Raw genomic sequence first — 13,028 nt, 5'->3', positions numbered from 1 at the left:
TAAACCATCTCTCCAAATCTTGCTCTGTATAATTAATTTGGTAGAGGTTTCTTGCAGGCTGATGACAATGAAACTGCTAGCATTCCTCATCATTACCCCCCGATTTTCAAGTGTGCACCTTCCATGAACATGAACTTAGAAATACCTGTTCACAAATTGCAACAGGTCTAAGATGGGTGTGCATCTTGTAGAGTTCAGTGTAAATAGGAACTTCAATAAAGCCTCATTCATCATTAAGAATCGTGTCTTTCCTCTGATTTGAATAGAAGGAACTAAAAGCTGCAGGTGCCTTCTGTAAGAGTCCAATAATTTAAAAGTACTTTTAGACAGATGCTTACACTGCCTCGTAACCTTAAATGTTTCTAAGTAATTAAGAAATTTAAATGCATCAAAATATTTTAGGACTAAATTTGAGTATTTTTCACATTTTTGTGCAACTCTGTAGGGTTCCTTCTTTTTGAAAGTTTTAGAAATATTCATACAAGCTCAAATAAGAACAGCACTTCAAACAGATCAAGCAGTCTGGTTACATATTGAAAACTGTACATGTTTGGTGAGCAGGATTGTTTTGCCTACGTGGAGGAAGGCCCACTTGTTTTGAGAGTTTTGCCATGCAGAATCCTCCCAGTAGTCTCCAGAATTTCTGCCAGGAGAGACCCTGAAGCAAATATCCTATTTTATGATATAGAGGTCCGTGGTGACAACCAAATTTGCTCCAATATTTCTCTTTATTAAATGCCATTTCCAGGATAATCCATTGGTTCTCAAAGGCTAGAACTCCATTGTTCTCTGTTTTGAATGAACAAAATGAATGAGTCTCTGCATCTCTCCAGGGCAGAGTATTCCAAAAGATCACCACCCTTTAAGCAAAGAACTCTTTCATCATTTCAGTCTCAAATGGCCTAGCCTTTGCTTACAACTGTGCTCCCTGATCCTGAACTCTTTGGTTAGACTGAATATCCTCTAGCCTGTCAAAACCCATAAGAAACTTTTAAGTTTTGATGAGATCATAAGCTATTTTCCTGAACTCTGGAGAAATCTGCTTCAATCAGCAGCAAATCTTCCATGCCTGGAACCAATCCAGTACTTTCTTGAAAGCAAGTACATCTTATCTTAGCAATCACACAGGTGCAATCTTTCCCAGTTTCCTTTTAGAACTTCTGTGGACACTACTTCAACAATTAATTTTGTAGACTAACATCCCATGTTAAAAGGGGCTTATTAAATGCTGCTTTTCAAATTTCTTAATTTGGTTTGCATTTATTCATTATCTATCCAGTCACCAATGTAACTTCTCCAGAAAAATATTCTGTCATCTTGTAGATATCTACCACATTCTCTTGTCCAGCTCCATCTCCAGCCATTTTGCATAACAATCACATTAAAGACATTTTTATTAACATACTTTCCAACTTACATCCCTCCTGCAAAGGAGTACTTAGAACTGCAATAACACACTAACAACTGCTTTATTTATTTCAGGCAAGATAAAAGTTACCTAGCTCAGATATGCCTGGTCCCTCATGAAAATGTCTCTTCATCCAAATGCAGAGGGTTAAAAATCCCAAAATAAATTAACAAAGCTCTCCAGAATGACGAAGGCATCCAATAACTCTATTATAAACTATTATCTTAATATTTAAAGAACATTCTTGATTTTATGCTCATATTTTTTCTCTAAGTTAACCATGAGCTTAGATGCTCACAACAAAATAAAATAGTTAAAATTTCATGGAAGTTGCTATTTAAAAAATATAGCAGAAGTTTTGAATATAATTAACTTTGTTAATTTATCTTTCTTAAAGGAGGAGATGTCACTATTAGGACCAAAGCCCTCAAATTCCATTATTGGTGGAGCACCAGAAGAAATTCAGTGAAAACAGTGCATTACTAATGTGGTTCACTTTAGAATTCAAGTAAAAATGACATGTAAAAGGATGCAATATTGAAATAATGGGAAAAAATATGCCTTGTTTGAAAAATTAAGATAACTTAGAAAAATTCAAATGTTATAAGATTCAAATATTTATACAAATTTTTAAAAACTCATTTAATTCAGAAATTTGGTGGCAGCTCAGTAGCACAGCAATTAGCTTAACAGTATCACAGCACCAGCAACCCAGGTTCAATTCTGCCACTGTCTGTAAGGAGTTTGTATGTTCTCCCTATGTTTGTGTGGGTTTCCCCCAGGTGTTCCAGTTTCCTGCCATGTTCTAAAGATGTGTGGGTTAGTAGGCAAATTGGTCACATAGGTGTAATAATGTTACTGTTCTATAGCGCTAAGTAAATGAAAATAAAAATTCTGTCAAGAAAATTAGTGAGATGAGTGGTGATGTCTTGAACCACATATGAATTAGCAGAAAGGAGGCAATGGCGGCCTTAACGATCATTAAGAGGGATAAATCCCTAGGGCTTGGCTTGGTGCATTCTCAGAACTGGTGGTAAGCTAGAAAAGAAATTGCAGAGCTTGTAATAGAGAATTTGTTTCATCTTTCACCACAGGTGAGGTTCAGAGAACTGGAGAGTGGTCAATGTGGGACTGTGGCGACCCATTTCCTGGCACATCCGAACCGGCTCACAATTAGATAGCCTACGGGGGTTTGCGAGCACAGAGTTTTGGAGCCTCTGCGCCACGGGGGGCAGGTTGAGGGAGGCTTAAAAGTGAGGCTGAGGGTTTCGAATAAAGTTTTTTCCTTCGACTGCAGTTACCGACTCCGAGTTGTAATTTTAGCGCTGCATGTAGCACACCGCTACAGGACCACTGTATAAAAAGGGTAGCAAAAAAAAAGGAAGGAAGCTACAGTACTGTACAAAAGTCTTAGGCACCCAAGATTTTTATATACATTTTGTTTTAGATGTTTTTTTGCCTTCTGTATTAATGTGTCAGTAGGAAGAACAGATTTTAGATCACCATTCATTTTCCAAAAAATTAAATGTTAGAGAAATTTTTGTATTTCATTAAGTAATGTATTAGATTATTTTTCAAATAAAAATTTGATTAGTTTGTCAGTATATAACCCAGTGCATGATTAAACACACCACAGACAGGTAGTAATGATCAATGATATAAGGAGCCAAAAGAACTAAACTGATCGACTGAAATGGAAATGGGTGTAGAAGGAATCAAACTGGGCAAAGGACAACCAAACTAAAAGTGAGGGTGTGACAGATGTGACAGTTCAACCTTCCAATCTTCACTTCTTACACCATGGCAAGAGTGAGCAGAGCAACACAACACAAGGTGATCATCTTGCATCAGCAAGGTCTCTCCCAAGCAGTAATTTCATGGCAGAGAGGAGTTTCAAGATGTGCTGTCCAAGCTCTGCAAGCTCTTCTGCAGAAGCATGAAGTTGATGATTTCTGGATTTAAAGAAATGGGCATGGTTGAGGACCAGAAACACAGTGGTCGGCCACAGAAACTGAGTGCAGTAGAAGAAAGATACATCAAACTGATGTCCCGTCTAAATCAGAAGAGGTCCAGCATTGCTACCAGCTCTGAACTCACAGAAACCACTGGAACCAAAACACATCTCTCAACAATCCAGAGAAGACTTGTCAGAAGTGGCCTTCATGGAAAAGTTGCTGCTAAAAATTATTCCTTCAAAGCGGAACCAAGCCCAAGAGACTCATCTATGCACGAAAACAGAAGAACTGAAGTGCTGAGCAATTGCAGCAAATGCTCGGGATTGAAGAGTCAAAATTTGAAAACTTTGGCTCAGACAGAAGGTAGCTTGTGCATAGAAGAGCTGAAGAGTGCTACATGCTGATGTAGCTAGACGATAAGCTTGCAAGAGTATGTGACTTAGAGCACAGAGTGCTTGCACGATCAAAAGCAGAGAAGCAAGACACAATTGTTGGGGGGGGAAGCTTCAAGGACAAAGACAAATAGGCTCATGCAAGATAAATGTGAGATAAAACAGGATGCAGTTAAGGATGGAATAACCTCAAGGACATGAAAATGATCACTGGACTCTGTAAACATACAAAAATTATCTGCTTGAGCTGTAAGATGGAAGTTTTCTACCGACGACTTAACGTACGAATGATGCAAATGATAAATGTCCTTATAAGTTGCTCTACTACAAGTTTGTTGTTGTCTGTTACTGCTTATGAAAAAGACCTAGCTGAGCAGTACATAACAACCCACTACAATTTGCCTAATGCCACATCAGGTCCACAAAAGATGCAATCTTACTGGGTCTCCACTTAGCAGCAATTTCTACATCAGGATACTACTTATTGATTACAGCTCAGCATTCAATACCATCATGCCCTCAGTACAATAAACTGGACTGGTCAAAGAACACTGAGGCTGTCCACAAGAAAGGTCAGAGCCATCTCTATTTCCTGAGGAGACTGAGGTCCTTTAACATCTGCCAGACGATGCTGAGGATGTTCTACAAGTCTGTGGTGGCCAGTGCTATCATGTTTGCTGTGATGTGCTGGGGCAGCAGGCTGAGGGAGCAGACACTAACAGAATCAACAAACTCATTCGTAAGGCCAGTGATGTTGTGAGGGTGGAACTGGACTCTCTGACAGTGGTGTCTGAAAAGAGGATGCTGTCCAAGTTGCATGCCATCTTGGACAATGTCTCCCATCCACTCCATAATGTACTGGTTAGGCACAGGAGTACATTCAGCCAGAGACTCATTCCACCGAGATGCAACACTGAGCATCATAGGAAGTCATTCCTGCCTGTGGCCATCAAACTTTACAACTCCTCCCTCGGAGTGTCAGACACTCTGAGCCAATAGGCTGGTCCTGGACTTATTTCCACTTGGCATAATTTACCTATTATTTTTTAATTATTTATGGGTTTATATTGGTATATTTCTACACTATTCTTGGTTGGTGCGACTGTAACAAAACCCAGTTTCCCTTGGGATCAATAAAGTATGTCTGTCTGTACCTAGCAGTAAGCTTCAAAACCTGGGCCTCAGTATGTCCCTCTGCAACTGGACTTCCTTACAGGAAGATCAGTCTGTGTGGATTGGAAGTAACATCTGCTCCTCGCAGACAAATCAACTGAGGTACACGTCAAGGATCGGTGTTTAGCTTACTGCTCCGCTCATGAATGTATGGCTAGGCACAGGTCAATTACCACCTTTAAGTTCGCTGATGACACAACTGTTGTTGGCAGGATCTCAGATGGTGATGAGGAGGTGGACACGAGTGAGATGTATCAGCTGGTTGAATGGGAGCACAACAACCTTGCTCTCAGTGACAGTCAGACCAAGGATTTAACTGTGGACTTCAGGAAAGACAAATTCAAGGGAACACACACTAGTCCCCATCGAGGGATCAGCAGTGGAAAGGATGAGCACTTTCATGTTACTGGGTGTCAGCATCTCTAAAGACCTATCTTGGAAGACACACTGATGCAATTACGAAGAAAGCACGCCAGCAGCTATACCTCTTTAGCAGTTTGAGGAGATTTGACATGGTCACCAAAGACTCTAGCAAGTTTTGACAGATGTTTCACCATCTGCTTGCATCACCACCTGGTATAGAGGCTCAAATACATAGGAAAATAAAAAGCTGCAGAGGGCAAATCACAGGCACTAGTCTCCTTACCATAGAGGACATAAGACAAAGAAGCAGAATTCGAGCATTCAGCCTATCGAGCCAGCTCCGCTATGTCATCATGACTGATTTATTATCCCCTTTCAACCCCATTCTGCTGATTTCTCCCCATAACATTTGACACCCTGACTAATCAAGAACCTATCAACCTCTGCTTCAAATAAACTCAATGACTTGGCCTTCCCAGCTATCTGTGGCAATGAATTTCACAGATTCACTGCCCTCTGGTCCTTGACTCACCAACTATGGAAATCATCCTTTGCATATCCACTCTATCTAACCCTTCCAATATTCGATAGGTTGCAATGAGATTCCGCCCCAAACCCCTCATTCTTCTAAACTCCAGGGAGTACAGGCCCAGAAAGACACCTTCAAATGGCAGTGCCTCAAAACAGCATCCATCGTAAAGGATGATTACCCATCAAGACATGCCGTATTCTCACTACCACCATCTGCTAGGAGGTTAAGGAGCCTGCCAATACACACTCAAATGTTTTACAAACAGTTTTTAGCCTTCCACCATCAGATTTATGAACAGTCCATGAACACTACCTTACTATTTTGCTCTCCTTTTGCACCTTGTAGGATATTTCTTGTTGTAGCTTGAAGTAATTTTTTGTGTGTTGTACTGTACTGCTGCCGGAAAATAATGTATTCTGCAACCTAAGTCAGTTTTGATAAAATCTGATTCTGATGAACAGGGTCTACCAATATTTAAAGACACAGGTTCCACTTTTGTACAGTCAGCACAGCTTGGGAAATCCTGTTTGACAGACCTCTTGGAGGAGGTAACAAAGAAGGTATAGGCTCATGAATGGCCAATCTGGCAAGTTAAATTGCATGGGATGCAGGGGAAGGCAGCAGATTGCATTCATAATTGGCTTATTGCAAGGAAATGTCTAGCATTGTTTCACTGACTGGAGGCCCACAACTAGTGGTGTGCTACAGGACCTGGCACCTTTGTTGTATGTAATTTATACAAATATTCTGGATGCAAATGTACAAGTCATGGTTAGTGAGTCATCAGATAATACTAAAATCACTCATGTTGTAGAGAGTGGAAAAGATTACCAAAAACTATAGGGGGATTTTGAGCAGCTAGCTATGTGGCCTGAGGACTGACAACTGGCTTTCAATCCAGATAAATGTGAGGGAATTATTATGAAACAGAGGGACCTAGGTGAGCAAGTAGTTTACAGAAAGTAGTGTCTCAGGTAGAAAGGTGGTTGGCACTTTGGCCTTCACCAGTCAAGGCCAGTACAGGAGCTGGGAAATATGATGCAGTTATATTAGATGTTGATGTGGCCTTATCTGTAATATTGCGTACAGTTGGTTTCACTCTGATAAAAGAAATATATTAAAGTAGAAATAGTGCAGAAAAGATTTACCAGGATGTTGCCTTTACTTGGGGGCCTGAGTTACAAGTAGAGGTTACATGTAACAGGAAATTATTCCCTGTAACGTAGGAGACTGATTGTTACCTGACAGAGGTACATAAGATCATGAGGGGCATAGCCAGGTTGAAAGCTCATAGCCTTTTTCGTAGGGAGGTGGTGCAAGAAACAAATAAACATAGTTTAAGATCAGAGGCAAGAGATTTAAAAGGAACATTAGGAGCAGCTTCTTTACACAATGGGGCAGTGCGTATTTGTAACATGCTGCTAGAAATAATGGTTACGGTGAGCACATTAGCAAGGTTTAGAAGCCATGGAGAAGTTCAGAGAGCTACAAGTCAGACGTAGGCAGGTGGGACTATTGAAGTATAAAAGTTGCAACTTGCTATTTGCTAGAGAATGAGATCCTGAGAATGTAGAAGACAATGTTGTGCTAATAAGACGTAGCTAAGAGATGTAGATTAGAATATGATTAAGTCAATGGGTAGAAACAATAGTGGCGGATGTACGTGTGATACGCAACTATAGACCGATTGCATATGCTAATGCAACTAAACCAGGAGATTGCTATAAAACATGCTATGTCCACGGATCGGTGGGCAATCAGCGACTAGCTCAATGACTGTCTCAGCTTTGATTTGCAAATTAAAGTTTAACCCTTCTTGAAGAATCTTCTGCGTCTCCTAATCATTTGTGGGACACGAGAAACCACGACAAAATTGGTGACCGTGGCAGGACCGGAAAGAGACCCGTGGAAAGGAAACGGCAGATTGGGGATGCTTCCCAATCCTCTAGGGACCCCCACAAGGCTAACAGATTAAAAGGGTGCACCCAAACAAAAGGAAAGCGCTTTTTGCGACAATTTGGACTAAGAATTCTGTTGGCTTTGGGGAGGTCTTGGAGTCTCAGAAGTGTGGAACCACTGCCGAAGGGTCTCTCCGGTCCAAAGAATTGGCAGAATTGGGGGTTAACAGGAGGCTCAGAGGATTGATCAAGAACACTGCAGTGAGGGTAAGTACAAATAACTTAATAAAAAGTTAAGCTAAGAAAAATTCCACGTGGTGTTGGTAAGTCCCTGTGGATACCGCTTCGTATGAATCAAAGGTCTGAACAGGCAGGGAAAGGAAAAATAGAAAAAACCCTCGTGGATACCACCTTAAGAGATAAGGGTCTGAATGGACGAGGTGCAAAGAGAAAGTTCTGTGGATACTGCTCTGAATAGAGGTCTGTACGGGCAGAACACAATAGAACAGTCCAATATATATATATAACAGAACACAAGGACAGTCCAATATATAGTTTAAAGCGCTGATAGATAGACAATAGACTAGGCATAGAATTAGAGTAAAAAATATTATCCAGTAAACAAACTGTGAATCTCTGAAATACCTTAAAAAGAGAGAATAACATGACAGGTAAAGGAACAGCAGTAGAGATTCTGAGCAAAAAATTCCCGATAAATAAATATGAGATCACAAAAACTTCAGAAAAATGGGAAAAGAGAACCAAAAACCTGGTCACAAAATGGCCAAGAGAAGGAACGTTTGATGTAAGCTTGTGCGAAGAAATGGAGGCACCAATTAAAAATTACAAACCAAAAGATAAATCTAAGAAGAGGGCAAAAAAGAGAACGAGAAATGAAAGTGCTAAAACTCTTCAGAACGGAGGGAGAAAGGCTGAGGAGGACAGGTAGAATATTGATTACAAGCGAGGAAGACACTAAAGTGCTGGAGAAACAGCCTGTTAGAGAGAGAGGAGGGTATGGTGAGAAGCTGGCTTCAGCTCTATACCCGGATGTGAAAGAAACAGAAAAGCCCCCTCCCTATAATGAGGAAGGAACCCCTAAGCAGTGCCCTCTGCTGACGGGAACAGTAAACATGCAGGGAGAAGAACAAGTTTGGGATAATGAGGAGGAAAAAAAACAATACGAGAAGGAAAAAGCGGCGATATGGAGGGAGATACAGGCAGAAAGGATAAAGGTGGAACAGGTACAGAGAGAAATGGAAGAAGGGATTGAACGGATGAAATACTTGGGAGAGGAAAAGGAATATGAGGAGTATCGGTTATACTGTAGAAATAAACAGACTAGAAAAGAAGGTGACTCATTGGAGGAGCAAGAGTTAAGTGGAGAGAGAGAGGATGTGAGAATTTGTGGGGAAGAGGTAGGAGGCAGAAGCCTAGAAGAGCAGAAGGAGGCGGTAGGGGAGCGACATGCGGAAGTAGAGAGAGAGCCAGAAGTTACTGAGAGGGGATTGCCAGAGGAGATGCGAACAATACTCCAGGGGCCAACCAAGTATTGAATCAAGACAGAAAGGAAGGACTCCACAAGGAGACCGAGGGAAGAAAAGGACCCCGGAGACATTTGTGTGGGAGGCAGTAAAGACATACCCTGAGATAGATGGGGAGTCAGGTGAGGAGGAGAGCCAGGGCAGGTGGGAAGAAGCAGGAAGAATGATGCAGTTGTTAGTTAAAGGATCAGGACGTGTAGTATATCCCTTGGGGATCCCAGGACCTAGAAGGGCTGAAAAACACTCTGCCCAATCTACATGAAGGAGCAGGGAAATGGATTAGAGCCTTTGAAGAAGAAACGGCGGGACGATTATTGGCTATGGGAGATTTGAAGGTACTATTGATAAGGTTGATGGGAACCTCCAAATTTAATGAACTAATGGAAATGGCTGGCATAGTAAACTCGAACAACCCGAGAACTGATGGAGATGGGTTTGACAGAGTGAGGCAGAGGGTATGGCAGGCCCTCAGGAAGCTTTACCCACCCAAAGTGGACCCCAAAGCCTTAAAAGGGGATCCACTGGGAGACACTGAAAACCCAGCAGCCTACGTAGAAAACCAGTTGAAAAGGTGGAGACTGGAGACTGAGCAAGAGGTGGAGAATAGCTTATTTATGACCTCACTGTTCCGACATAGCATTTTGGATGCAATGCCTCCGCAAGTAAAATCCAAACTGGAGGAAGTGGTTGGGCTAACGTCAAAGACCCCACAAGAATTTAGAGACCACCTAGTCCATGCGGTTGAGAAATACCGGAAAGACAAACGAAGGTTGGCTGAGCAGCAGGGAGAGGTGCAAAGAAAGTTAATACAAATGCAGCTCGAAGAGCTCAAAAAGAAGGAAAAAGAGAAAATCAAAAAGATGCTGCCAGCAACCACCAGTCCGAGTACAGCCATCGAACTGGACAAAGCACTGTTATATGAAGGAACCGATAATACTGTAAGACAAAGGCCGGAAAACCCCATGCCAATAATCGTCTTTGGAGGAACATTCCCACAAATGCCCTATCAGGAACAGACTAAATTCAAACAGCCTAGACAGGACTGGAAGTCTCAAGGAGGGGGACAGAGGAGCTAAGGGCAGAGGGAACCAGTGAGGAGACAGGGGGAAAGAGAGGTAGAGAGATTGTGCTGGGGATGTAATCAGCCAGGTCACATGAAAAGAGATTGTCTGTTTACACCATGGCCTGACGCACACCAGCAGGAACCGAGAAGAAGGGAACTAAAGTTTAGCCAAGGACCAGCCCCCACAGGCCCAAGCAGACCTGTGAACCCCTATACGAGGTATTAGGGGTGCCCCGAGAACTCAAGTGGGAAGGGACATTACCCAACGATAACAAGGGAGGCAGACGAGGAACCCATTGTTCAGGTTATGTTAGAAGGGCAACTGACACCAATGATGATAGACACTGGAGCCACGTACACTTGTGTACAGCCACAGTATGCCCTTCACCTTCCCATGTCAGGAAAGTTTATTAAGACGGTAGGGTTCTCAGGGAAAACACAGTTGACACAGTGCACGGCTCCAGTGCGGTTGAGAATGGGAAATAAAGGAATTATTTTGCCAGTGCTGGTATTTAAAGGAACTCCGATTAATTTGTTAGGCAGTGATGCCTTATTGAAACTGGAATTAAAATTAGAATGCACCAGAAATGGGCTGAGTGTGGAAAGAGCAGGGGCTCAATTGATAGTGCGAGAAGACAAGAAGGCTAATGTCTTTTGGATAGGAGAGATCGCAGATCAGGTTCAGGAAACCTGGGAAAAATGGAAAGAGGGCGTGCAGGCTATATTACCCAGGGCTGTAATGCCCAAATCTGAGCTACATTGTACAGAGATTTTTGACGAGACTCAGAACAGGGAGTGAGAGGAAGATGGCACCTGGAGGCATATACCCAACAGCATCTGGAAGGGGAGGCTGTGATAATTGGAAAGCAAGGGGCAGCTTTACAAGTTAAGTGGAACACCTTTTTAGAAAAATAGCACAGGATACCGGAGGCTGCGCCCCACGTAACATTGTTGGTAAACAAGGGATATCAGTCTAAAGACTTAGGACCTTTAGTTAAGAGTGTTGAAATCGTAACACTGTGGAGAAAAATCACACCAGAGGTGTGGATATCAGAAGACAACAATTGCATTAAAATAATGGTAAGTGTAGATATGGTAGGGACAGTGAGAGAGGTCGAAATAACTCCCCAACCACACCTGCCCTTGCTGGGAAAGGAAAGAGGCCAGCAGAAAGATAAAAGGTTAGGTGAGTTGCCGTCTATTCAGCATTCCTCTAGCCGATAAGTGTCAGTATCTGTTTGCATTTACTTACAGAGGTGCTCAGTATACCTATAGCAGAATGCCGCAAGGATTTAAACAATCACCACATGTTTTTAATCAGGTGTTGAAGGCAGACCTAGAGGGCATACCATTGGAAAGTACATTGTTACAGTATGTGGATGACCTGTTGATTTGCTCCTACAGTAAGGAACAGTGTGAGCAGAACACTATAACTGTTAGAGAAGCTGGCACACGGAGAACATAAAGTATCCAAAAAGAAACTGCAATTTTGCAAGCAGCAAGTGGAATACTTAGGCAGGATAATATCCAAGGGAGTGAAGGCAATAGCACCAGATCAGATTAAGGCAGTAACTAAGGCCCCCAAACCCCGGACTGCAGGGCAGATGATGATGTTTTTGAGAATGGCAGGGTACAGCTCAGATTGGATAGGAGAATATGCTGAGATTGTGGCACCTTTAAGAAAGATAATGAAAGAAGCAGGACATACAAATTTGAAAAATGGCTTACAGTGGAATGGAGAGGCAGAGATAATTTTCAATACTATTAAGCAGGAATTGCAGTCAGCACCAGCATTAGCTTTGCCTGACTACGAGAAAGTTTTTCATTTGTATGTATCCAACCGATAGGAGGGTTATGTCACAGCGGTTCTAACACAGGAGACAGGCACAGGAAAAGCAAAGCAGCCAATAGCATACTACAGTACGAGACTAGATGAGGTGGCTCAGGGGTATCCACCCTGTTATCAGGGATTGGCGGTGCTGTACTATGCATATGAAAAGGCATCATCTGTAACCCTGGGCTATCCTGTGACTCTGTACACACACCACAAAATAGCAGAGTTGCTGGAAAGAGGGAAATTTGTGTTGACGCCAGCCAGGATAGCAGCGTATCGGATGCTATTGACATTTCCAGATATAACTATACAGAGATGCACTACCAGTAATATAGCCGATTATGTCCCTTTAGACTATGAAGGAGAACCCCATGATTGTGTAGGGAAGACGATGGCATTTGCCAAATTGAGAGCAGATTTACGGTCAGTACCACTAGAGGATGCAGATAAAAAGATTCTGTTCGTAGATGGCTCTTGTTATAGGGATTATGATGGAAATTATGCAGAGTTCTCAGTCGTGCAGCAGGATCAGTTGAGCTATAAGATTATTAGGATGGAATCCTGTCCCCAACCGTGTTCCACCCAACTAGCGGAAATCAAAGCCCTGACAGCTGCGTGTGAAATGATGGAAAGTGAGAAAGTAGACGTCTATACTGATTCGGCATATGCTCATGGAGTATGCCATTTGTTCGGGGCAGTGTGGAAGCAGAGAGGTTTTAAAAAGAGCAATGGAGATCCCATACAACATTGTCAGCAAACTCTAGACTTAATAAAAGCCATAATGAAACCTAAAGCATTGGCTATAGTAAAATGCCAGGCACATAAAAAGGGAAACTGTAATAACAAAGGGAAATCAAGCTGCGGAC

The 13,028-nt window shown here is 42.2% G+C and overlaps 1 protein-coding gene across 5 annotated transcripts in view; it reads right to left on the bottom strand.

Annotated features, from left to right (window-relative positions):
* The window catches only part of LOC132394773 (TPR and ankyrin repeat-containing protein 1-like), a 179,656-nt gene that overhangs the window by 77,401 nt on the left and 89,227 nt on the right, over positions 1 to 13,028 (bottom strand). The gene's annotated exons all lie outside the window — the stretch shown is intronic.

Source organism: Hypanus sabinus, chromosome 1 (genome assembly GCF_030144855.1).
Source record: "Hypanus sabinus isolate sHypSab1 chromosome 1, sHypSab1.hap1, whole genome shotgun sequence".
Lineage (NCBI taxonomy): Eukaryota > Metazoa > Chordata > Chondrichthyes > Myliobatiformes > Dasyatidae > Hypanus > Hypanus sabinus.
Note: the sequence above shows the minus strand (reverse complement) of the source record. Positions and strands in the feature narration are given on the sequence as shown.